The sequence below is a fragment of the Pelodiscus sinensis genome, chromosome 4, assembly GCF_049634645.1.
Source record: "Pelodiscus sinensis isolate JC-2024 chromosome 4, ASM4963464v1, whole genome shotgun sequence".
Classification (NCBI taxonomy): domain Eukaryota; kingdom Metazoa; phylum Chordata; order Testudines; family Trionychidae; genus Pelodiscus; species Pelodiscus sinensis.
Window position 1 is genome coordinate 109,757,858 of NC_134714.1, and position 26,801 is coordinate 109,784,658.

Below are 26,801 nucleotides of genomic sequence, written 5' to 3' on the forward strand. Positions count from 1 at the left end.
TTTATTGAAATAAGTAATAGCTCAGACTGACACAGGAAGAAGTATCCAGGGTTCAAAACTGCTAGAGAGGGGAAACGGCTTCTTTGATCCAGTCTTGCTGGATGTACCAAATATTAAGATGACATTACAGAAGTCCAGGAAGAAACAGTTGTCTTTGTGCCTATAAAAATCTAGGGACTGATGGTTAGTGGAGGGACGATGGGAAGGACAAGGTCAGAGAAAATCAGCTCTATGCTGGAGTATAGCAATTTATAACTGAGGTCTTTACCATTGGATTCACCAGCTCATTTGTCAATTGGAGCTCTGATCACTAAATCGGCACCTTCTCAGAATCTCTGACTTGTCTGTTAAGGGTTAGACCTGGAGCTGAGAAGATTCGTTTAGTCCATCTGACTAAACAGAATTAAGGTTTTAACAGGAACCTTCAGTTGCTACTTATGTAATGTGTGGCAGAGACAGCTGTTTTGTTTTGTTTTGTTTTTTTCCCAGAGGAGAAAGAAGGGAAGTGCAGCTGGAAAAGGGGGAAGTTAAAGAAAAGCAAGACAACTAAACAAATGTTTAACGGAGATTAAAGGAAATAGATCCATCATAATGATTAATTAGGTGGATATGATCTAATGAGGAAACAAAAGAGTTAATGCACTCTGATAGTGGAAAACTAGGACAGCCATGTGGAGAGCCTACTTTGGTGATAGTTAATTTGAACTATATTTGAGGGAGCTTAGGAAATTGTAAATTAGAAAAGAAAATGACAGACTATCACTAACTTTAAAACAGCCAATTATCAGTCAGTATACCAGAAGTGTTTCAACTGAATATGTTCCACTTAATTTTTACTTACCAACTAGGATTTGGTGAAAGTTGAGGATGTGTACATTATGTATTTATTAAGGTGTTCCTGAAGGGAGGAACATTTCTAACAGAAGAAAAAAGAGGGGGAAATTCAAAACAAAGTCAACACATCATTTCAACTTTTAAAAACATTTAGCTGAAATAGTTTGGTGAAATAGACATGACTTTGACACAGCATTTTGGTGTTGCAAAATCTGCATCTTGTCCATGGTAAAAATGTTTTGACTGAAAAATGTGGCCCAGCTTTACTGGAGAATTTAACTTGATATTCTTTCTGCGCATCATTATTAGACCATAAGAAGGAGCACATTAAATCCAAAAGGAGAGCATTACAACTTCGGCGTACTTTGAGATTGTACTTTTAATGCAGGAAATTCATTAAAACTGAAGATGTATTGTATCCAAAACAATTTACATTGGATAATTCAAGACAAAATAACATTATTTCACAATTAGATTTTAAAGCTGCTATTGCTTGTAAAGAACCACCTCGTGCAATATTTAGTGGGGAGCTGAGCTAACAGGGAGTGGTGTATTCATGGAAACAATTACAGGGCTTAGTGACTGGAGACATTAGAAATCTTTTATTTTATTTCTCCAATCTTGTGCAGTCTCATCCATTCAGTGGTTGAATAATTGTCTGTGCAGATATAAATGCTATTAAAGTAGGGAAACCACAAAGATGATGTGGTGATGTTTACAGGAGCAACAGGCCAACACTTTAGTCTGAAGTTTTTCATGGATTTTAAAACATTTTAATACTAAAGTATAATAATTACATTATAAAGAGATTCTAACATGAATGAAGCTGTAAGGAAACTTCTGGTATTTACAGTAAAGCACATTTTCTGTTTTGTGTCTGTAAATGTTGTAAGGACAAAATTTTCAATACTGATTATAAAGGTATTTGAAGCCACTGCGGCATTGGTGGTGGCTGGAGTCCCGAGCCTCTAACTTGCTGGTGGAGCACCATGTGGCATGCTGCAGGCAGTGCTACGGGCTGGTGGGGCATGCAGCAGTCCCAAGGGCGTCGAGGGCTGACAGACCCCTGGCCTTGCCACTTCTGCCCGAGGCCCGGCCCCTTCTGAGAGTGTGGAGCCGGCCGTTCCACCTTGCTCAGGCACCCAGCGAGTCTGTCTGCTCCCCTGTATGTAGTGTGGTTGTAACTGTGTTAATCCTAGAATATTAAAGACAAGGTAGCTAAGGTGATTTGTTTTTTTTACCAACTTCTTTTAGTGAGAGAAACTTTCAAATCACACAGAGCACAGAAACAGGGAATCAGAGCATCATCTCCCCAGTGGCTCACACTACCTTGAATGATCCCCTAACGTGTGCTGATTACTTAATGTTAAACAGTCTGTTGCACCTTGCATTTAGTTTTGAAGCTAGGAGTATCTTTCCCAGTGCTGAAGAGTTCTGTATTGCCTAAAACTTCTCTCATCACAAGAAGTTGATGCAAAAAAAGATATTACTTCACTCACTTTGACCACATCTACAGTATGCACCTTGCAGTGGTGTAGCTGTACTGCTGTAGCTGCCCCACTGTAAGGGGTCCCATGTAGCTTGTCGATGCCAGAAGGGGAGATCTCTCCTGCTAGCATAATTAAGCTTTCCACAGGTGGCAGGAGAGTGTCTCCACTCTCTGTTGTTCATTCTGGTGCTTTTGTTGGTGAAATGTATGTCACTTGGGGGGTGGGTTTTTTTCATGCCACTGATGGACAAAAGTTTTGACAACAAAAGTGCTCATGTAGATGAAGCCTTTGTCTCGGTAAAGAAATAATTTGGATTCTTATATACTTTTCTCAGCTCTCCAACCCCAATCCTAATTAAAATATGAATTTAAAATCTAAACATGCTGAACAATGCCTATTTCTTTTAAAATGGGGGACTGTTCCTCCCAGCATTTTGTTTTTGAAGAACAGTTCTGCCCACTCATCTATCCTGCTACATATGCATGTTTTCACCCTATCAGAGTTCAGATCAATTTTGTAAAAGATTGCCCGCCCATAAGCAGAGGTCAGTAATTAAATTTTTACAGTGGCTATTTTTGTCATGAAAACGAGCAGGTAAACTTCTTTTTCATGAGCTAGTAATTATCATGGCAATTTTTCAATTTTATCTAGTTTTAGCCAGATTTAGATGTTAGAGATTAGGGGAAGATTACACAAATTATAGAGGGAGTTTTACCTCTAAAATAGGGAACATGATGGGAGATCAAAGCCTCAGCTGTCTGTTAGGAACAAATGGCATTTAAGGGCAAATCCAGCCTCCTGCTCCCTCTTCTCTAGATTCAGAGGTCCTCTTAGCAGCAGAAACACTATAGCATAAAGGGTTCTTGGGATTGTTCAGGAGTGTGTGTGCCCTCATATGGCACCGAGCTCAATTCTAAGGGGCATGCTTGTGCAGCACTATGCATGGGACATGTGAGGATGTAGAATAATCAGCGATGGGGACAGAGAGTTAAGTTCACGTTGGTGTACTGCATAGAGAACTCTTTGTGAACACAGCCCTACCTCTTCTGTGATGTATCTGACGCAGAAGTTTAATGACAGGCCCTAGGAAATGGGAGGAGAGTTTTGGAGAAGGAGATATTGTATGGGTGATGTATGGAGAGTGACCCCGGTATTCATACTCTTCATAGTGTCCTTTTTAAACTTCAGAGGACAATGAGGTGTTTCCTTCAGCTAGCTTCTTTCATAAGGAGGAGTGTCCTAAGGGAACGAGTGGTTCGGAATTAAAATGTTTGTTTGGTGTAATGGCATGCAAAAATGTAGCATTTGGTGTTCTTCAGTTTCACCACTCAATGTTTGCTTTACACAAAGTGTAATGAAAATGGGTGTTTTCATAATGAAGATGTGAAAAAAACCCTGAATTTCTCTGTTTTCAAGGTGAAGCCATCTTGTTTGGAAAATGAGCCTCGTTTCATTTTAAATGTTCATGTAACATGGAGGATTTTTTTGCCTAAATGGTCTTTTTAACTTTGTAATGAAACACTTGAGCCCGGAACTTGCAGTGGTTTCCACTTATGTACCTCCCTGTGCTACATTAATATCAAAGGGGCTCTGTTTCCATATAGCTTGTTTGTAAGGCTAAGGGATCTAAGGCATGATTCTTCTGTACTTTTTGTAGCAACATTACATCAAGGCTCAGCCATGTGATACTTACTCAAAACTCCCACTGGAGGAGAAGATCTGCAGAATCAGGCCACAAATGCCTAATTATTGAAATATAATATAATTAATATCTATGCTGTGTGAAATGCATTATTTAATGCCTAAAGGCAGCAACTCTCCATGGATCTGGAATTGAGGCAACTGCATCAAAAAACAAATGATCTTTATAAACTTTCATTCAAACAGCTGCCCAAATATTAACATTGACCAGTACATATTTGTTTTAAATATTTAAAATGGCCTATGGAGCCAGACACCTGCAATCTACTCATTAACAGGAAAGTGATTCCAGAGAAGCTGATGACAACCATTGCTACTTTAATAAAACATTTGCAAAGGGAGGGGTATACGTACAAAACCTTTTAATGTTGCCCATTATGTAAAATTGCCCAGTTATGGACTGTAAATTGCTGTGAGTCCCTCAATGAAAACACATTATTTCAAATGATGAATTACTGCAAAAAGAGATTAGGAACAGGAAAACAACGGTAAATTGAACCCTCCTCCCCCTTTTTATGTGTGAAACTGAATTAACTTTGCAAAACCCCTTTAAATGTCAGGAAAAATCTTAACACTTAATATTCTGTAGGGATCCCCTCTTGGAAAGACAGAAGCACGTTACACAAGGGTAGTAATCTTTGCAGGCTTAGGATATCGTGTAGTAGGTCAGACAAAATACTAAAGTTTTTAACAATGGCCGCTTTATATAGGGTAGGACTGTGCGTGAAAGGTTTGCCGCAGAACTTGAAACTGTGCAACATTTGTGTATACTTTTGAGAGTGATTTATTGATTTTGAAACAATTTCAGATGCTGTGGTTTTGACTGAGTTAAGTTTTGAGTTTCAGAGGCTTAAAGCCAAATACAGGTGGTTTGAGCCCAGTGAAGAAAAACATTGCATGAATCCTTGACAGTTAAACCCTCTGAATTTTACATACTTCTGGTAAGAAGCAGAAATTGGAGATCAGCTTAAAAAGTTTGGATTTGAGGAACTATGTGTCTTCTGGTAGACAATACATACCCAATGTAGTTGATTATGGGTTTGTGCCCACTAAACTAAATAGCAAAGGACTGGCCCATAGGGAGTCAATAGTTTAGCTTTTCATTCCTTCATATGCTTACATAACTCTGTTATCCTCACTAGAACTAATCACAAAAATCAGGTGATTAAAGAATACCCTTGACACTTATTTCAGTTTAAACATAAAGACCAGCTGCATCTAGTTGAGGGTATGTCTACACTACAAAGTTAGTTTGAACTAACGGACGTTAGTTCGAACTAACTTTAATAGGCGCTACACTAGCGCTCCGCTAGTTCAAATTTGAATCGAACTAGCGGAGCGCTTAGTTCGAACTAGGTAAACCTCATTTTAGGAGGATTAAGCCTAGTTCGAACTAGCTAGTTCGAATTAAGGGGTGTGTAGCCCCTTAATTCGAACTAATGGGAGGCTAGCCCTCCCCAGGTTTCCCTGGTGGCCACTCTGGCCAACACCAAGGAAACTCTATGCCCCCCTCCCGGCCCCGAACCCCTTAAAGGGGCACGGGCTGGCTACGGTGCCCGTGCCAGATGCAAGCCTGCCAGCACCCAGCCAGCAGACCCTGCACCTGGCACGGCACAGAGCCACCCACCCGATGTCCCCCAGCCCACCCCCTCTTCCCGGGACCAGGCTGGTGGCTCCCGGGAGCTTGCCCTGGACCGCAAGAGGCAGGCACTTTCCTGGGCTAGTGCGGACATCGTGGACCTCGTCCACGATCTCCGCACTAGGCACAGGAAAGTGGCCATCTAGGGCAGGAGAGCTGCCAGCCTGGCCACCCAAGAGCAGGTGTGCATGAAAATCAAGGGGGTCCACTGAGACCCCCGACCCTGAGCCCTGAGCTTACAATGGCCGTCCTGGGTCAGACCAAAGGTCCATCTAGCCCAGTAGCCTGTCTGCCAACAGCGGCCAACCCTAGGGACCCTGGAGGGGATGGACCAAAGACAGTGACCAAGCCATTTGTCTCGTGCCATTCCTCTCCAACCTTCCACAAACTTTGGGCAGGGACACCACTCCAACCCCGTGGCTAAGACTACTCCATGGACCCAACCTCCATGACTTGATCTCACTTCCCTTTCAACTCTGTTCTAGTTGTAGCCTTCACAGCCTCCTGCAGCAAGGAGTTCCACAGGTTAACTATTTGCTTTGTCAAGAACAACTTTCTCTTACTAGTTTCAAGCCGGCTACCCATTCCTTTCCTTTGGTGTCCTCTAGTCCTTCTTTATGGGAACTCAGGAAGAACTTTTATGAATGCACCCTCTCCACCCAACCCCTGCTTTTAGAGACCTCTATCCTGTCCCCCCTCCATCTCCTCTTTTCTAAGCTGAACAGTCCCAGTCTCTGTAGCCTTTCTTCATCTGGGACCTGTTCCCAACCCCTGATCATGTTAGTTGCCCTCCCCTCTCCCAGCCTTTCTCTTCCCCTCTCCCACCTCCTTTTCCCAGTCTCCCCCAGTTTTGTTCAATAAAGGTAGAGTCAATGTTGGAAGAAACGTTATCTTTATTTTGTACATCAATAAGATGGGGGGCTAGGGAAGGGTAAGTGGAAGGAGGTGAGGGAGGAATGGGGTACGAGCCCCCGATGGGGAGGACTGGGCTGGCTCTGCGGGCTTCTGGGGGTGGAAGCTCTCCTGCAGCCCCCCGATTGCCCCCTCTCCCCAGATGGCAGCCTGCGGCAAGTGCAGCCTTTGTAGTGTAGACGTACCCTGAGTTATAGATTTCAGAAAGTAGAAAGCTGGCAACCTTCAGAAATTATTTTTATAATGACAAGCGGGAAGAGGCTTGCTTCATTAGTACTAGGAATGAGCAAATCTCATCAAATGCAGTGGTTTGCTTCAGACCGTCCGTAGTTTCAGATGCTTATTCAGACACTTTGGATCTGTTGTGTTAGTCTAGAAATCTTATGCAAATGGGCTTCCTTAGAAAATTTGTTATTGCACTTGGGAAATAAGAATCTTCCAAATGATATTTCAGAATTTTCATTTTAAGTTTATACCTGACTGAGAAAAGAGAGATGTGTCTAAAAGAGAGATCAAGGCTAAGTTAAATTTTCAAAACTGAAATTGTATTCAAGAAATGGGCAACAATTCAGTTTTGATTGCAAGTAGAGTACTCCCCTCAAATTAATGTGAGGTGAGGTGCTGTGTTTTATGGGAAAGGGCTTTAAAATTATTAATTCATAGAGAAGTTGAGAAGTTTCCAAAATATTCATGAAATACTCTCTCATAGCTCATTGAAAAACAACCTTCTGTTCTATTTCTCATGCATGTATAGATATTGGGATTTTTGTAATTGGCCTCAATTTTTCATGGGTCAACTTGACAAATATTTTTAAACCATTGTCCATTTTGAAAAATAGAGATCAGTGTTCACACTTTAAAATGGTCTTTTGGTGAAAGCAAGCATTTTGGAAAGTGCATAAATGGGAACATGACTTCTTTATAGAAAAAAACACTTTCCTCAAAAATGTTTAAATATAGAATTCATTAGTTTATGGGCCACGTGCATGTTGGGTGATTTTAGAGAAAGGGGATTTAATCCACACATTCTCATCATAACCTAATGAATGTCCTATGCCCAAAATGTCATCTCTGGCTATGTCTTCTATTTCTAGTTTGCATATTGCCCTTTATTTTGCAGCCAAAACTGCTGACATTGCACGGACCACATTTCTTTAGCTTGGTAAGTTAATTGCTGGGTTTTGGAATAATTTTTCATGAAACTGTGAATAATAATTAGGAGTAGATAAAGACACATCTGTCGATCTACTCATGAGGGAGGAGAATAACCTCTTCTGTGAAAATGAGGCAAACTCAAACAACGAGTTTACTTTACACTTTGTGTCCTTTCAATCTAGAGCTGGTAAATAAATTTACAATGGCCATTGTTTAATTGTATAGGTCACTAAGAAGATTGTGGTAGTAACAAAATGGAAGAAGAACATAAAGTTACAGTTAGGGGAAATAATATTACCAAAAGCTGCTTAGTAGCCAGGCAAATCTATTTCAACATTTGAGTTCATGGCACAATTAGATAATGTAAAGATCTAGACTTGCAGATCTGATTTACTGGAGTGCGCATCTCAATAGGGCTGTTTTAATTAATTGGCAGTGAAAAATGTGCTGGCTTTGGCAAATTACATTTTTGTCAAAGCCCCAGCAGGATTCATTAAATCATATCTAAGAATGCAGGGATTGCCCTTTTTTCTCTTGGCTTCATGCACATTATTTGGTGGCTATATTTTTATCTTGTGATGAAATGACTATGCATTCTTAGTATATGCATCTGCATTCATCAAGTTTTTATGTAAGAGCAATAAGATTGTTTTTAAGTAACTGCAAAGTTGGAGTTGTACTTAGAGTATGAAGGGAATCCTTTGCTGGATGAGGTTGCAGTTATAATGAAATCCACTTACTATATCATTGACCATTGCCATTCTGCAAGTGCCATAGAAGGGCCAAAATTTAATAGTCAATTTGTGTCATCTTTTAATCTGTTCTTATCCTAGCACTTATAATTGCTGAAAAGTAATTGTATTTATGGTAAGACCCTTTTGATCATATCAGGAGAATAAAAACAATACCTATTTGACAGCCCTGCTCAGGATACAGACATGTGGGGAGAAGGGGATTGAGGGGCTTTGCCAGATCGATGTAGGGAAACCTATCTGCCTGGGCAGCAGCCATGGTTATTATCCCTGTTCCATTAAGAAACTAATGCCAATGACAGATTTTTAGAACATGGAGAGGGGGGCCTACCATGCATATCACTAGAGATGATTATGTGCACAGCTTTGGAAAAATAGGATCGTCTCATCTGAGGAAGTGGGTTTTGCCCATGGAAGCTCATGATACTATACATATATACACACACACACATATTTGTTAGTCTCTAAGCTGCCACAGGACTACTCATATTTAGGGCAATGTAAGACTAACCTAAGAAGCTGGTGAACACTTGCCATTATTGGGCATGATTTGTGTTTGCTAGCAGATCACCTTTTAGATAAGCTACTACTCCTGATTCTCCAAGCAGTTGGTTTGAACATGTGAATAACTCCCTTGAATTCAATAGGAAAACTCATGTGTCTAATGTTTCAGGCACATGTATAAATGTTTGTAAAATTGGGTTCTTGAGTTGTAATACATTCCACAAAGCAAGAAACTCAAGTATTCATCATTACCCCATGTCTTTGTTTCCCAAGACCCATGTTGTTCAAGCACACCATTGGAGAATGGCATGTAGCATGTATGCTATCTTACCAACCTTTTGCACAACCTTTAATGAAACTAAGTGAGCTTCATCTGGTTCTGCTAGGATCAGTAAAGCCTCGTCTACCTTAGGTTAGAAAATTGGCATTGTGGGCACCATGCTCTACACACCTCATGCTGTGGCAATGCACAGGTGTTACATTTGCTAAGAGAATGCTGCACCGTTTTCCATCTGGAGCTCAGTCATGTCCTGCTTGCACTGCAGTGTTGCTCAAGATCTGATGTGGCAGCTACAGAGACTTCCAGCAGAGCCTCTGCAGTCTTCTCAGTGACCACACTATAAGGTGAAATGTCTTGGTTACCTTTTGGTTCTGTACCACTGCAGCTTCTGTCATTTGGAATGAACTTTTGATTGAGAAGGTGCAAATTAGGAAATCTGAAGGTTTGGCTTGCTTTAGAAATCGAAAATCTATCTTAAAACAACAATAATGTAACTTCAGCATGCGAAATTCATACTACTATGTGTTAGAAAATGGTTAAGTATACAGTTTAACATACAATTGGAATTGTAACAGTCGATTGCCACTCCCATAGATCTCAGTTTGAGGATCTGTTCTGGAGACAGGCACACCCAGTGCACTGGTACTTCTAGTTATAGGTTGTACTTAGTTTTTGCAGTCTGCTAAATTAATATTTCATGCTATTTATTGATTTTTATAGTCTACTAAATACTTCATTTGAAGCATTTCAAATAGCTGTAGATTTATGAATCAAAAGTCAGGATGTTAACAGAATATTGTGGATGAAAAATAACTTGAGGACACCTGGCAATGGTTCTTACTTAGGGATTTATAGTAATCCATAAAATGACAATCAGGTCTATAAACGATCTATGAATGGCATTTAGGAAGCCAGGCAATTATATGGCTAATGACAGAATATCATTTCAGTTAGGGAACATCCACCTCGCAAGCAAACTCATTTTTAAAATGAACGAGGGAGAGAGAGAAGCTCAGTCAGCTTCTAAGCTGAGGGTATAGTTTAATGAAAATCAATGGAGACATTTAAAAAGAATGCAGAAAGAGGGAGCTTTAGAGCAGTAAATCCAAACACTCCCCCTCATGCACAGAGGACAGAAACAAGAAAAGGAATTGAAAGAAGACCTGTGAGAACAGCTTTCCTAACTCTCCTGGGCACTTTCTGTCCTTCTGTCATCAGGAAACAACATTAACATAGTAGCACCTACACTGGCTCACTGCACATACGTGTTGAAATGTTCATTAGTCAACTGAAACCAGAATGTTTGGCTCTGGTGGGAAGGATTGAAAATACTTCATACAGACAGAGGGATTACGTCCTTCACCACCCCCCCCCCCCAGCAGATTCTGAAGACACGGTAGAGGGAATAATCTCACATTTTGTCTTTCTGTACAAATGGTGTTGTATATAATGTAAAGTTACTTCAGTGGTTTTCCCCTCTCTCAATTCCTGGGTGTTCTGACTGACTACTGTAAGCAAACTGCTGTTTCTTACAATGGGTCTAGAGTCTTTTTCAGAGTTCATTGCCAAAGAGAAATAACTGCAACCAACACCTCTTAACCAACCAACCTTTACTGACTATTGTAAGATGCACAAAGTTGTATTGCTCAACGCTGTCAAAACTAATGTGCAGAGGATGGTAGCAAAAGTGGGGGTTTCCTATGTGTGCAGCTAGCCTAATGTTGTTAAGTCAGGTTTGCTTGCAGGAATCCTTTCAGATGTGGCAATCGGCTTGACATGTTCTAATACTTTCATTTGTCTGTGTGCGTGTTTTTAAAGCGTTTCTTTGAGAACACCTCAATACCAAATCCGACCATGCATTTCTAGCCTGCCTACCATTACAGTTCTGCACAACAGGGATTCTCAGATTGTCCATACTGTATAAATTGGTGTGTGGACCAACTCCCCTTCCAATTTGTGACTGCATGAGCTTTTCATTCCCATTCATGTACATCTTATCACCCATACTAATTTCATGAACTAATCTGTAGGCAATTGCTGTAATTTGTAGTACAGGGGCAGGGAACGTTTTTTGGTCGAGGGGTGCTGAGCCACAGAAAAATCAGTAAGGGGCTGCGCACAAGTGAGAAGCACAACCCCCCCCCCCCAACCAAACCCTCATTGACGTGTCCCCTGACTGAGTAGGAGAAAGACTCTCCCCACATTCCTCTCTCACACCAGAGCCTAGGGGGGCCCAGGCTAGTAGATCTTCTGTGCGCCAGCCCTATGGTGAGGTGGTGGGGTGGGGTGGGGTGGGATGCGCTGGAGCACCAGCATAGGCTGCCCAGTGCTGAGGGTGAGCCCTGAGCCTCTGGGGGCTAGATCCAGGAAAGCTAGGGGCCGCATCTGGCCCCTGGGCCTTAGGTTCCCCACCCCTCTTGTAGCTATTTTTAAATGTGATTTGGATAGTGGGCATAGAAAGGGGAAGCATTTATGTGGTATCTACTTCTCCGTGGATCACTAGTGGCCTGCAGACACAGTTTAAGAGCTTAGAACAGAGGCATGGACCATGGAGCTCTCTTGCATGCTCTGGAGTGGCTGACGAGCCTTATTTGTTGTTCCTGTCTTAGTTTTCTACTAAAATATATTTGTCTTCTATGGGTCAGTCCACAAAAGCACCTGACAAGCAAAGCAGTTTGAAAATCTGCTAAGAAAATCATCTGCTTTCTTTTAAATAAACACAGGTAGTTTCTTAGACTCAGAAATAAGCAATACTTCACTGTGTCAGGCTTTCCTGCTGCTGCAGGCTTTCCTGCTGCTAACTAGCCTAGCTTTGAGGGACACTCCCAAGCTAAAAATGCAAGAACGGCTCTTGCACAAGAGGGGGGTTTGGCACAAAAAGGAGCCATCTACATAGCTCCTTTTCATGCAAAAGCCTCTTGTGCAAAAGTGGCTGCTAATTAATTATGCAAATGAAGCATGGCAATATTCCACTCCGCGCTTTCTTTGCATAAGCTTTTCCGCAAGAAGGCTACAGTGTAGATGTAGCCCCAGTGTCCCAAAGCTGGGGATTTGTTCCAGATTCAAAACAGCAGCCTATCTACAAGTCCAGCCATCACCATCGCGTGCTCTTTGTTCTGATTCCCCCACTTCCTATTGCACAGCGTCTTCCTCTTCTTCATACCATAGCTCCTTCTGTGCTTTAAAGGTGTTTGCTGCCTGTCTTATTATGTACTTGCCTCACTTCCTGGAGTGTTGCACACCTAATTCTGTTGTAGTCACTTGCAATGTTGCCCTGTTATAAGAAATATTTGATCAATTATTGCAGCCGCATGAGTTTTATAAAACAGTTTCGATTTGAAGAATGAGATTTTGCTGGTCAGTCTCAGTACAGTTTTATTTGCTATTTAATGCTCCAGTTGATGGGATTTGGGCTCCAAGTAAGTGCCTATATATTTGAAATTGAGTCAATATCTATATGAATCTGGGTCTGAAGTTGGTTGATGGTCTTTGAGTAGCCCAGGCAATCATCATATGGAAGGGAGGGATTAGTGAGAAAAAAGATAAGCCACTATGAAAAGAGATTCATAATGCCTTAGCTTGATTGTTTGCAGAAACTGAACCACATTGTCATTGAAATTAATGGGATATTGTGGGAGTAATTCAGAGAAAAATGTGGTCAGATGACACCGATTGAGAGAGGAAGCTGTAAAACCACCCTATATAACAGCAATATTCTCCTTCTTTCTGTGTGAATGTTGTCTAAGTATAAAGCAGGTTGTTAAGAGCTTCCCTGACACAAAATGAAAAAATAGTTCTTCTTGTGTGGTTGTCAAAAAAGGTTGAAGGAATAAAGGGATATAAAAACCTTGTAGGAATATGACAAGGAACAGGGATTGCAGGGGATATTAATATACTTTGGCCAAAATTTTCAAAAGTGACTGGTGAATTTTTTTAACCTGCAAGTTGAAGCATCTGTATAAGCCTGATATTTGTCAAATGCTTGATATCCACAAGCCATCAACTTTATAAATTAAATCCAGTCCATAAAACTAATATTTACTTCACATTAAACTGCAAAGGATTAATGAGAAATGGTGGATTTGTAGTGCAGTGGCATTACAAATGTGCAGCCCCTTCAGTTTGCTGCAAAAAATGAGAACTGGATGCGGTGAATGAGTTATAACAGTCCACAAGGTAGTTTGTAGCAAGGTTCTAATCATAATTATTTAAGTCAATCTGGCCCTCCTCCATTAAGTAAACTTAATTATCAGAGGCTGATTTTAGAAGCAGGGGGCATGTTGATCATTCTTGAGGCGTTAAAAGAAGATTAATTGTAAGGGTTAGACAAAGTGAGCACTGATCAAACCTGTGATCAAATGTGGAGGAAGAATATCATGAAATCATGAGAGCCAAGTCTTCCATCTGACAGGAAGCAATGTTGTGTACAATAGGCAAAGCAGTCTTAGCAATTGTTAAGATTGTTGAACCAATGCTTCATGTGCAGTTGCTCAAGAGGAAATTATTTTCACTTTGGAAGGAAGTAGTTCTTGTCTAAAACAGTTGTCTTGTGATATTATAGGTACGCTGACCATACGTCCTGTTTTTTCTGGGACAATCTCAAATTTAAATGCTCTGTCCCAGTGTCCCCATCAAGTAGGAAAATGTCCTGGAAAACCTAGCCAGATCTGTTTAGAAATGGCACTGCCATTTTCTTCCCTCACTGGGACAGCTTCACAGACACTAGCATGGTTCAGCAGCAATGCCCCACCCCCAGCATGTAGGTGGCTCCTTGGGTGCTTTGCCAATGGGCAGCCAGGGCCACTTCTGGTGGTGTGAGGTTTCTGGTTTGGGTTGGAAGCTGGAGCCTGGAGTATTCTCCGAGTTCCAGTATGTGTGCTGCTGCTGCCCGGCAACCCCCTGCCAGCCTCTGCCCCACCACCATGTGGCCCCTTCCCTGCCCCGCAGGATGCCTTTGCCATATGTGGCCCCGATTGGGCAGTGCTGCCTCCTCCTCCATCCCCTCGTGGCTGCTTGCTTTTTGTACAGCAGCTGCTGTGGGGGGCACAGGGGGGTCCAAGAGCGTGCCTTGTGTGGTGGCCACTTGACTCTAGCTAGAGCTGGGGCTGCCTGTAGGGACCATGACCATGATACTAAAAATAGCACCATGGGCAGCCTCTGCTCCAGTCCCAGCATGCAGCGGGGCTGCAGGCGCTTCTGGGACCAGGACTGCAGTACTAAAAATAGCACTGTAGCCCTGGCTCTAGCCCTCATAAGCTGCTTTCTGAATCAAAGGCAGAAAATGAGAGAATGGACAGGGGGAGAACTAAAAGGAAAGGGGGTGAGGAGAGGAAAGGGCTTGTGCTGGGGGGTGGGGAGGCAGGGCAGGGGAAGGCACCAAGGGGCAGGGTGGAGGACAAATTCCAGGGGGCCAGAAGTAGACAATACGAGGAAAGGGCAATGGAGGAGAGAGGGAAGGTGTCAGTGGGGTTGGGAGAAGGGAGGGGACAAGGTGATGATAGGAGAGGGGGCAAGAGGGAGAAAGAGGAGAGGGGAGCAGTGGGTGCAGGGGGAAGAGGGGTTAGAAGGAGGGGTGAGCATGAGGAGAGCAGGGGATGGAGCAAGTCATGTGAGGGCACAGAGGGGCATGAGGAGAACTGGGGCAGAGAGTTGTGAGGGGGTGGGCGCCAGGGAGAAAGCGGGCAAGGAGGGCAGGGGCAGTGAGGGAAGGGGGAGGCACCAGGGGGATTGGGAGTGTGAAGCAGAAGGGCAGACACATGGAGGGGAGGGACAGGCACCAGAGACCAGGGGAGAGAGGCAGGGCAGGTGAGTAGAGGGAGGTGTTAGGAGAGGCGTTGGGGAGGGGCAGTTACAGATTATCAGAGTGGGGATAGAGGAAGAATGGACACAGGGGGAAGAGAAGGGCTGGTGCAGGGAGGGGGAAGGTCCCAGGAGGGCTGAGGCGAGTGAGAAGGGCAAGAACCAGGACAGCAGAGGAGGGTGAGGGATGGGGGGCAGCAGGTACCAGGGGAGCAGATGGGGTGAAGGGAGGGGAGGAGACATGGCAGCAGAGAAAAAAGGGAGAGGTTTATAAGATATTTATTAATAACTTGGGTGCCATGGTGGCACACACCCGAACAAGCGCACATGAACTCGATAGTGGTGCACAAGACAAAACTCACTCTGCTCATGAGTGGAAAATCTTAGCAGGAACACTGCCCCTGGCCTCTCCCCACAGAGTTAATGCAATGCAAATTGGGTTAATGCAGTTGCAGTCTAGTTGCATGGGGGGAGGGCGTCCTGTGATGGCCAAACCCTTCCCTATTGTTAGAGGACGGAGGGAGTTTTTAGAGGGGTCACATGACACCATTTACTTCCAGTCATGTGTCCATCTTGACCCCTTGAGTACTACCTCCAGGGGTGGGATTTCTTGTGGCAGGGGGTGTGGCTAATAGGGGTTGGGGGCATGGCTAATATGTTCCTAATTTTGGTTCAGAAAGTATGGTCACCATAATTATAGGGGTATATGAAGTAAGTAAATGAATGATAACTTTCAGAAGATAGTTTGGAAATTTAAATGACCTGAAATGCAACTTTTGTATGTCATTTTTGTTTTGTTTGTCTTTTTTGTTAACTGTCGTTTCCTATAGCATAGCACATACTATGGATTGTGCAACAGCGTCACCCAGTGGAGACTGAAATTATGACAGTTGCTTGGTTTATAATTGTGTTTTTTTGTTTTCAATTTTCTTTTCCCAAATTACTCTGGATTTGTAACTATAGGCCCCACTTCAAGAAAACATCCCGGTTTAGCACAGCATTTTAGCACTGGATGAAGTATTTTGCCGCATCAAGACTGCATTTAGGATACATCTACACAGCAGGGCTAAACTTGAAATGTACTTAGTCCTCATATAATGAGGTTTACAAAGGTCAAAGTAAGAAGCCCGTTATTTCGAATTTATTTCAAAATACTGTCTTGCTGTGTAGATGTGCAATATGTTATTCTGAAATAATGCTGCTGTGTAGACGTATCCTTATTGATTTATACCTGTTATCATCCAACTTGCAGAACAGTTTTGCATTTTGACCCATGCCCTCTGACTTCTTATCAGAAAGAAGCATTTTGGGACACCATCTATTTAAAAAAAATAGATTTGTGTAAACAAAAAACTCTTCTAAAATGTTGACTTTAAACTTGGGGTATCTATGTCATTAAAAATCTAAATTTAATGGTAGATCAACCCTTACTTTTTCTGTAATCTCAGTTCAGTACTTTGAAAGTCTCCATCCTTTTCCCTTAAAGATAGCCAAAGCAGTTTTTTCTATTGCTCACATACCATAGATCTACCAGCTGGGGTCTGAAAGGATACATCTACACAGCAGGGTTGTCCATGTCTACATTACAAGCAGTTATTTTGACATAATGTCAAAATACTGTCAAGCTGGAGGACTTCTTACTCTGACTCCTGTAAAACCCTCATTTTACGAGGAGTAAAGGAAGTTGGAGGAAGAGTGCTCTTTCTTGGAGTTCCTGCTATGTAGACAGCGCCAAAAGCTGAATTCAGCTATTTCAACTTAAGCTACGCAGTTGATGTAGCTCAAGTGGCGTAGCTTAATTCAACTTTTGCCCTGCTGTGTAGATGTACCTTAACAGAGCACAGCAACACTGCATCTGAGCTCAAAAGCAAGGGTGAACCAGATCAGTAGTACGTTGCTAATCTAAAAAACGACTCAGATTTTATTTCATCATTCTATGGCTGAGGGTTCATAGCATATGGTTTATGACCAGTTAGTGAAACATGGTTAATTTGGCTCATCACTGAACATGGCAACTTCTGTTGTTCTGAGTTACAGAAGAAATTTCATTTCACTCAATTAACAGTGTTAGATCTCTTTATGTACCCCATTTCATTCTGAGCACTAAATCCCTTTACATTGCAGGATATGTGGAAATTATTTCAAGTGTAAACATTGCTGACATCAGCAGTGGCTAGATGCAGGAAAGAGGAATGCTGAATGTTGCTTTTCAGTTAGCAAGGATGTGCTGAAAACATGGCTGATAAATTTAGGCAAACGTATGCTGCCTACATATGCAGCAAATTTTCATGTGTGGTGGAAGAATTTGTCTAATCATCAGAGAGTTGCATGTAGATTAGTTCTGAAAATGTAAGATCATTTATTATGTGCCATATTCTGCCAATTTTACACTGAGTAATATTTCTAAGTAGTCCCATTAAAGTCAGCGAGACCGCACTCACAGTTACCAGGTAAGATTGGCAGAATTTGGCCTTATATTTTTTTACAGAAATGATTGTTTGTAATCACATTAATATAGTGCTATTCATCAAAGAATGTCAAAGCACTATATGGAGGAGAGTATTGTACTTAATTAACAGCTTGAGGGCTGATGGGAGGAGAGAAATCAGACCAAGAGAGGATGAGAGAACCACAACAAGACTATGATAGATTCTACATCTATAAGGAATACAGGCAGTCCCCGACTTACGTGGATCCGAGCCCCCCCCACGGCTTTGCTCTGCGTCTTCCTGGTCTGCAGACCAGGGAGACGCAGAGAAAGCCCCAGAGTACACGGGCGGCTTCCCCGTGGCTTTGCAGGCGCGCCTGGGCTGCTCCGAGGCTTTGCAAAGCCGCGGGGGAAGCCAGCAGCGGGACAGCCCAGACGCCCCGCGGCTGTCCCGCTGCCGGCGTCCTCAGAGGCTTTGCTCCCTGTCTCCCTGGTCTGCTGGTATCCAGCAGACCAGGGAGATGGGGAGCAAAGCCGCGGAGGACCCAGGCGGTGGGACCGCGGTGCGTCTCGGTCCGCCACCCGTGTCTTCCTGGTCTGCTGGGGTGGTGGGGTGCGCAGCTAGTACGCCCCCCCACCCCCAGCAGACTAGGCTTTTCTCCGGACGCCTGTGGCAGAGCAGCTGGGGTGCTGCCGGTTGGTCCCGCAGCGCCGCTCTGGGCGCTACTGGTCCAACCCAGGAGCACCCCAGCTGCTCTGGTCCTGATTCAGCCGCTGCTGGTCAGTTTCAGCAGCGGCTGAATCAGGACGCCTGGGGCAGAGCAGATGGGGTGCTGCTGGGTTGGTCCAGTAGTGCCGAGGAGCGGCGCTATTGGAGCAACCCAGCATCACCCCAGCTGCTCTGCCCCAGGCGTCCTGATTTAGCCGCTGCTGAAACTGACCAGCGCTGACTACAGGAAGCCCGAGGCAGAGTTGCTCTGCCCCGGGCTTCCTGGAATCAGCTGCTGATCAGTTTCAGCAGCAGCTGGCTTGGGGACGCTTGGGGTTCTTAAGTTGATTCTGTATGTAAGTCAGAACTGGCGGTCAGTTTCAGCAGCGGCTGAATCTGGACGCCAGTTCCGACTTACATACAGATTCAACTTAAGAACAAACCTACAGTCCCTATCTTGTACGTAACCCGGGGACTGCCTGTAGACTCCAAGGCTGTGTCTACATTGGCACCCCTTTCCAGAAAAGGGATGCTAATGTAGACTTCGGAATAGCAAAATCCGCGGGGGATTTAAATATCCCCCGTGGTATTTGCATTAACATGGCTGCCACTTTTTTCCGGCTTGGGGATAAGCTGGAGAAAAGCGCCAGTCTAGACGTGATTCTCCGGAAAATAAGCCCTTTTCCTTCAAAGTAGGAATAAGAGATCCTCCGGAGCTTATTTTCTGGAGAATCACGTCTAGACTGGCGCTTTTCTCCGGCTTATCCCCAAGCCGGAAAAAAGCGGCAGCCATGTTAATGCAAATACCGCAGGGGATATTTAAATCCCCCGTGGATTTTGCTATTCCGATGTGTCTAATCTGCATCCCTTTTCCGGAAAAGGGGTGCAGTGTAGACACAGCCCAAGTCTCCTGATCTAACCAAGAGAAAAATTTGCATCCCAAGGGAAGAAGAAAAGTTATCTTTGTGTGTATGTATTGTAGAGTTTTGTAAATGTTAGTCACTGTAGCCTGAATCATGACTATCCCTAATATGGCTATGCAGGCAGATACTGGCACTTTTCTGTTCCCATGCTCACATAACAACCCTTGGGATACAACTGTAGCTACATGCCAGATACTCCCACCTAGGAACAACTAGTTGGGAAGTGGATGAGGCCATTTCTCTTCTTCCCTCTCTTCTCCCCTCTCTCAGTCTGACCAGCAGAGAGAGAGAGAGAGAAAGGGGGGCACTGTAGGGAGTATATACCTCCTTCTATCTATGGGCTATAATATATCTGTTACCTCCCACTCACTTCCCACCCATTGCCCCATACCTGGAGAATCTTTCTGAAAAACTGTGCCTCATCCTACCAGGTTAAATACAAAAGTCACAGCCTAGAGCTGTACTTTTTATGATTTTGGCACACTGCGTACCAGAGGTAAAGTTGATTTGATACGGGGTGAAGATTATTGTCCTGAATGTTGATCCCCCTTCATTTCAGACTTTTCTCTTTTCTAGAGGAAAGAAAGATCTTCTCTCATTTTCAAACCCCCCACTGACTCCTGTGTCTTTGGTGTAAGGACTCCCTTTGTGTACAAGCTATTCAGAATGGAGGTGAGGGGGGAGATTCCATGTATGTGTGTGCAAAGCCTCTTGCATATTGTAGATCTCACAATAGGGCCGGGCCTAAGGCAGTTTGTATGAGGAAAGGGAAACAGCAATTAAGTGGATGAGGTGACATCCATCCTGACAAAAGCAGGTAATTGAGGCACACACACATAATTATAAATGATTTTTCTAATAGGAAGAAAAAAAGACAGCCTATGACACTGACACTGATAATTGAGAATAAAATGATTTAGAGTGGGCTATCTCTGTTTTTTGGTGGTGTAAGTGTCCACACAAGTCCAGAAATTCACATAAGAAAGGAAATTAATCAGGATAGTTCAATGATCCTATCCTGGGAAAACCATCCAAAACACAAAGAAAGAGGTAGAGTGTGACAGAGAAGCATGCAGCAATTAAAGACCCTATAATATAAGTGGAATAAGATTTTAAAGCTGGATGAAAGAAGAATCATACCCATGAAACACTGAGTAAATTGTAAAAAGTATATATTGGGCCAAATGTTCAAAAGAAGCGCATGAGAACATCCACTGTTCAGTTGCAAAACTGAGTCTGCGTGTGTAGTTCAAATAATGGCATGCACCAGTAGACTTTTATGGGGAATAAGCATTTTGTGACTGTGTAAAACCAGGACCAGACCATTTCTTTCTAATCAGTGTGTGCAGATCTTTCCCCCTCTGTGTGTCTAAGAGGGAGGAAAACACAAGGGATCTTTTAAACAGCCATGAAATGGTAGTTAAGAGATGCTCCTGCTGAAAAGATGGCATGGAAAACCATCCACGGCCTTTTGGATATCTGAATAGTGCTGTTAATGCATATATTAGCCATAGGGCTGAAACCCTGTGGATGCAGCTTGCAAAAGTCTTGCAAGTTGTGCCAGAAAAAAATGAGGGGATACTTTTCAAAATCTGTGAAGGATTAATGGCCAAATGCTGAAAAATGCAAGGAAGGGCCTAGTAATTCTGGGTTGGCTAAGGCCCAGTCAGTGAAAATGTGATGAGGTGAATAGCCTTGATAATAACATTTAAGTTTGTTCCACAGATGAATGCAAGGGATTCTGTGACTGCTTCTTCTGTTGTAGCTGTTTAATTTATGTTGTGATAATACCCAGAAACTCCCTACAATAGAGGAGGTCCACTGTGACCTGAAGTTTGGCCCTGCTATCCCTTCTCTTCAAGCCCCTGCACCTTCCCCCCAAAGGCCCCACCTGGATATGCTCCTCTCTGACCCTTCCCTTGGTGCTCACCCTTACAGATGGTAAAATGTAAGAGAGTATAACCTTCTACTTTTAAAAGTGATGGGGCTGTGGTCTCCTGGCCCCTCCCCCAATTCTGGTGCCAGTGGTAATCCTAGACTAGTAGCGCTAGCTACTGGTAGCCCTACTACAGCACCGAGAACAATGAACAAAAGGATAATCTGTGCCTGCAGGCACATAGAGAGTTTTGGGGGGGCACGAGCAAACTCTGACACTGAGTTGTGCCACCCCTCCAAAATTACCATTACATAATCATAGATGTTGATGGAAGTTGCAATGCTTGGGGAGAATTATGTGACTGCAAAACAGATGTGCAGGAAATCCAAATTGTACTTAATTAGGGCTTGATTCTGTACCCATTGAAATCAATGGTGAAGCTTCCCTCCATTTCATTGGGCAAGATCAGACCTTTAGAGTGTGTCTACACTACAGCTAAGGGCAAGTCTCCCAGTCTGGGCAAAAAGACTTGCACTAGCTGGGCTCAAGCTAGTGGGCTACAAGTAGCAATAAGGATGTTCCCTCTTGGGTTCTCAAACCCAAGGGGGTCAGGTGGGCTTGAGAGCTTGAGTTTCCTTCTGAACTTACACACTGCTATTTTTAATGTGCTAGCTCAAATCTTGCTAGCATGACTCTGTCTAGCAGGATTGGGAAACTTGCTCAATGGAGTCATCCCCATAAAGGCCACATAAACATTTTCCAATTATCGGGAAGGCCTCAGATATTTTGCATGAAATGGAGTAGACTCCATCAGCCTTTATCTTTAATATGGAGGTGCAGCTTAGAGTGAATGAATCTTGACACACCAGTTTGTTTAGCCTGTGGCGGAACCCTAAATGGCATGTAACTAATCTTAGTGGGGTATAGATGTCTTTATTAAAGATGAGGGCCGCTGAAGCTGTGCATTTTGATGGCCCATGAACTAGACTTTGCATGCCTTAATTCTAAGCAGAAAGAGGTCAGACTAATGATCAAACTCTGTACAAAGGAATGTGTAGAGTTTAATTACTTCCTCACAGTAAAATTAAAAATACCCCACAAACCTTCATATTGAAAATTAGCCAATGTAAGAACTATGCTGGAGGAAATATGGTAAATAAAATAATTTAACAGTCTTTATTAAGGTGCTAATGAGTTACAAATCTCTCTCTCTATATAATACAGAGAGAGATTTGTGTGTCTGTGATTGTCTGTGTGTCTCTCTGTAAGTCCGTTTGTTCAAGAACTCATCCTAAATGGTAAGAACTAGGACCACCAAATGTGATATGCAGCTTCCTCTTATCCTAATTTAATGAGAAGTGCCAGGACTGTTTTTCCATAGCATGGAAATGGAGGAGCACAGAGCGGAGGGGTGCAGTACTGAGAGTGGCCACTGGGAGCAGTGAGCCCACAGGGGAGAGCTATACTGCAGAGAGACCACTGGGGGCAGGCACACCATCATCTTGCCTGCCACCAGACCTGGTAAGTAGCCCCTCTGCCCCAAATCCTTCCCCCTGGCCCTTGGCTGCAGTGGCAAGGCGGCAGTGTTCCATCTAAATTGCAGGGCAGCACAGCTTCACAGGTGATTAATCAGCCCCGCCCAGTCAGTCCTGGATGGAGCCCTGAGCCTCTGACTGGGTGGGGCTGATTAATCCCCTGTGACGCTGTGCTGCTGTACAGCTTAGAGGGTACACTGTGAGAAAAGAGAGAAGGCCACTAGTGGCTGGGAGGGTCTGAGGGACAGAAGAGAGAAAGCCCTGTTGGATTGGACACCCTACCCTGAGCCCCTCCTCACCCCCCAACTTCACTCTCTCATCCCCATACCTCCAGCTTCCTGCCCTGCCCTCCATCCCTAAGGCCCTGCCCAGATTCCTCCCCCGAAGGACCTGGGCAACACCTGGTAAGTCTTCCAGTGCACTATACATTTGTAAATAGTACCCTTTTTTGGTTATGCATGGTGGGGAAGATGTAAAACCAACCAACCAAACACAAAAACAGTTTTCCAAGATAAGAGGCTTTTGTATACCACTCTGCTTGCATTTTAAATGACCTTTTGTTCTGCAAAGTTATGGAAATATTCTCATTAGCTTCAGTGGGCTTTCATTCAGACTTTGAAATATTTATTTCAAATCTTTAGTGCTCTTTATTAAATTTAATATTTATAAATGAAACCTCTGAAAGGAGTATACATTGTGGCAGTAGGTATGTTTATAGTGCTTTAGCTCAGTGAAATACATCCTGAATGAAGAATAGACTTGAATGGGATGGAGTAGTGCAAAGACTGGCCTGCTTTATTGGGTGAATTTCACCCTCTACTATTATCACAGCTTTGGTTTATGTGCTGCACTTTGTCTCAGATACACACACATATACACGCAGTTACTGTTTTAGCTCCATCTGCTGGGCCATTAAACAATGATACAAAATTGTGAACAGCTGTAATGGTCTGAAAATAGAATGTACTGTAACAAAAGCTGGTTGGAAACATTCTATGAAAACAATTTTTCAACAAAAGGTTAGAAACCTAGTTTGAGAGTTTTTGACCATTTTTTCCCCCATTTTCCATCCAGCTGGATAGCTGATCAGAAACTTTTTTCATTGTGAAAAGTCTTGGTTTAAAATGCTGAATGTAAAGTATTTTTTCATTTTCCATATGTTTTCAACCATTTCCAATATCACTACAATGTGATCATGCTCCCCCATCATAACATAGGGTACGTCTACACTACAGCGCTAGTTCGAACTAGTTAATTTGAACTAAGCTAATTTGAACTAACGCGTCTAGAACTAAAAACTAGTTCGAATTAGCATTTTGCTAATTCGAACTAGCAAGTCCACATTGAGTGGACCCTGAACAGGGCTTAAGGATGGCCGGAAGCAGTGCCGGCAGGGCATCAGAGGAGGACTTAGAGCATGGAGATGCTGTCTCAGGCTAGCCGAGGGCTGCGTTTAAAGGGTCCTGACCCCCACCCCGGACAGACAGTTCTCAGGGGTGCCCCGCTTGCAAAGCAGTCCTGGCTTGGAGTGCCCACACTGGGCACATCGGCTGCACTTGCCACAGGCTGCCATCTGGGGAGAGAGGGCAATTGGGGGGTGCAGGAGAGCTTCCACCCGTAGAAGCCTGCAGAGCCAGCCCAGTCCTCCCCATCGGGGGCTCGTACCCCATTCCTCCCTCACCTCCTTCCACTTACCCTTCCCTAGCCCCCCATCTTATTGATGTACAAAATAAAGATAACGTTTCTTCCAACATTGACTCTGCCTTTATTGACCAAAACTGGGGGAGACTGGGAAAAGGAGGTGGGAGAGGGGAAGAGAAAGGCTGGGAGAGGGGAGGGCAACTAACATGATCAGGGGTTGGGAACAGGTCCCAGATGAAGAAAGGCTACAGAGACTGGGACTGTGCAGCTTAGAAAAGAGGAGATGGAGGGGGGACAGGATAGAGGTCTCTAAAAGCAGGGGTTGGGTGGAGAGGGTGCATTCATAAAAGTTCTTCCTGAGTTCCCATAAAGAAGGACTAGAGGACACCAAAGGAAAGGAATGGGTAGCCGGCTTGAAACTAGTAAGAGAAAGTTGTTCTTGACAAAGCAAATAGTTAACCTGTGGAACTCCTTGCTGCAGGAGGCTGTGAAGGCTACAACTAGAACAGAGTTGAAAGGGAAGTGAGATCAAGTCATGGAGGTTGGGTCCATGGAGTAGTCTTAGCCAGGGGGTAGAAGTGGTGTCCCTGCCCAAAGTTTGTGGAAGGCTGGAGAGGGATGGCACGAGACAAATGGCTTGGTCACTGTCTTCGGTCCATCCCCTCCAGGGTTCCTAGGGTTGGCCGCTGTCAGCAGACAGGCTACTGGGCTAGATGGACCTTTGGTCTGACCCAGGACGGCCATTGTAAGCTCAGGGCTCAGGGTCGGGGGTCTCAGTGGACCCCCTTGATTTTCATGCACACCAGCTCCTGGGTGGCCAGGCTGGCAGCTCTCCTGCCCTAGACGGCCACTTTCCTGTGCCTAGTGCGGAGATCGTGGACGAGGTCCACGATGTCCGCACTAGCCCAGGAAGGTGCCCGCCTCTTGCGGTCCAGGGCAAGCTCCCGGGAGCCGCCAGCCTGGTCCCGGGAAGAGGGGGTGGGCTGGGGGACATCGGGTGGGTGGCTCTGTGCCGTGCCAGGTGCAGGGTCTTCTGGCTGGGTGCTGGCAGGCTTGCACCTGGCACGGGCATCGTAGCCAGCCCGTGCCCCTTTAAGGAGTCCGGGGCCGGGAGGGGGGCATAGAGTTTCCCTGGTGTTGGCCAGAGTGGCCACCAGGGAAACCTGGGGAGGGCTAACCTCCCACTAGTTCGAATTAAGGGGCTACACACCCCTTAATTCGAACTAGCTAGTTCGAACTAGGCTTAATCCTCGTAAAATGAGGTTTTTCTAGTTCGAACTAAGCGCTCCGCTAGTTCGATTCAAATTTGAACTAGCGGAGCGCTAGTGTAGCGGCTATGAATGTTAGTTCAAACTAACGTCCATTAGTTCAAACTATCATTGTAGTGTAGACATACCCATAATAAACAAACAGATCTTGATCCTCTCACACTGAGGATACCTCTGAGGGGGAGGAAATGCCAGATGTTAGGAAGAGGCAGGTGTTAGTAGTGGTGATTCGATCATTAGAAACATAAGGTATGTCTACACTACAAAGTTAATTCGAACGAACAGACGTTAGTTCGAATTAACTTTGATAGGCGCTACACATGCAAACCGCTAGTTCGAACTTAATTCGAACTAGCGGAGCGCTTAATTCGAACTAGGTAAACCTCATTCCACGAGGACTAACGCCTAGTTCGAATTAACTAGTTCGAATTAGGGCTGTGTAGCCACTTAATTCGAACTAGTGGGAGGCTAGCCCTCCCCAGCTTTCCCTGGTGGCCACTCTGGGCACCACCAGCGAAACTCATACACCCCCCTCCCGGCCCCGGAGCCCTTAAAGGGGCACGGGCTGCCTACGGTGCCCGTGCCAGGTGCAAGCCTGCCAGCACCCAGCCAGCAGACCTTGCACCTGGCACGACTCGAGCCGGCCACCCGCTGCCACCCAGCCCTCCGCCTCTTCCCGGGACCAGGCTGGCGGCTCCCAGGAGCCTGCCCAGGTCCGCAAGAGGAGGGCTCCCGCCTGGTCTAGTGTGGACATCGTGGACCTCATCCACGACTTCCGCACTAGGCACAGGAAAGTGGCCCTCTAGGGCAGGATAACTGCCAGCTTGGCCACCCAGGAGCAGGTTGGCATGAAAATCAAGGTGGTCCACTGAGACCCCCGACCCTGAGCCCTGAGCTTAGAATGGCCGTCCTGGGTCAGACCAAAGGTCCATCTAGCCCAATAGCCTGTCTGCTGACAGCGGCCAACACTAGGTACCCTGGAGGGGATGGACCGAAGACAATGAACAAGCCATTTGTCTCGTACCATCTCCAGCCTTCCACCAACAGAGGCCAGGGACACCATTCCTACCCCCTGGCTAATACCACTCCATGGACCCAACCTCCATGAATTGATCTCACTTCTCTTTAAACTCTGTTCTAGTTGTAGCCTTCACAGCCTCCTGCAGCAAGGAGTTCCACAGGTTGACTAATTGCTTTGTGAAGAACAACTTTCTGTTGTTAGTTTGAAGCCTGCTACCCGTTCATTTCATTTGGTGTCCTCTAGTCCTTCTATTATGGGAACTAATGAAGAACTTTTCTTTATGCACCCTCTCCACACCACTCTTGCTTTTATAGACCTCTATCATATCCCCCCT

General features: G+C 44.5%; 1 protein-coding gene across 8 annotated transcripts in view; it reads left to right on the forward strand.

The window, feature by feature from the left end:
• Window positions 1-26,801, forward strand: part of INSC (INSC spindle orientation adaptor protein) — a 276,146-nt gene that overhangs the window by 184,289 nt on the left and 65,056 nt on the right. The gene's annotated exons all lie outside the window — the stretch shown is intronic.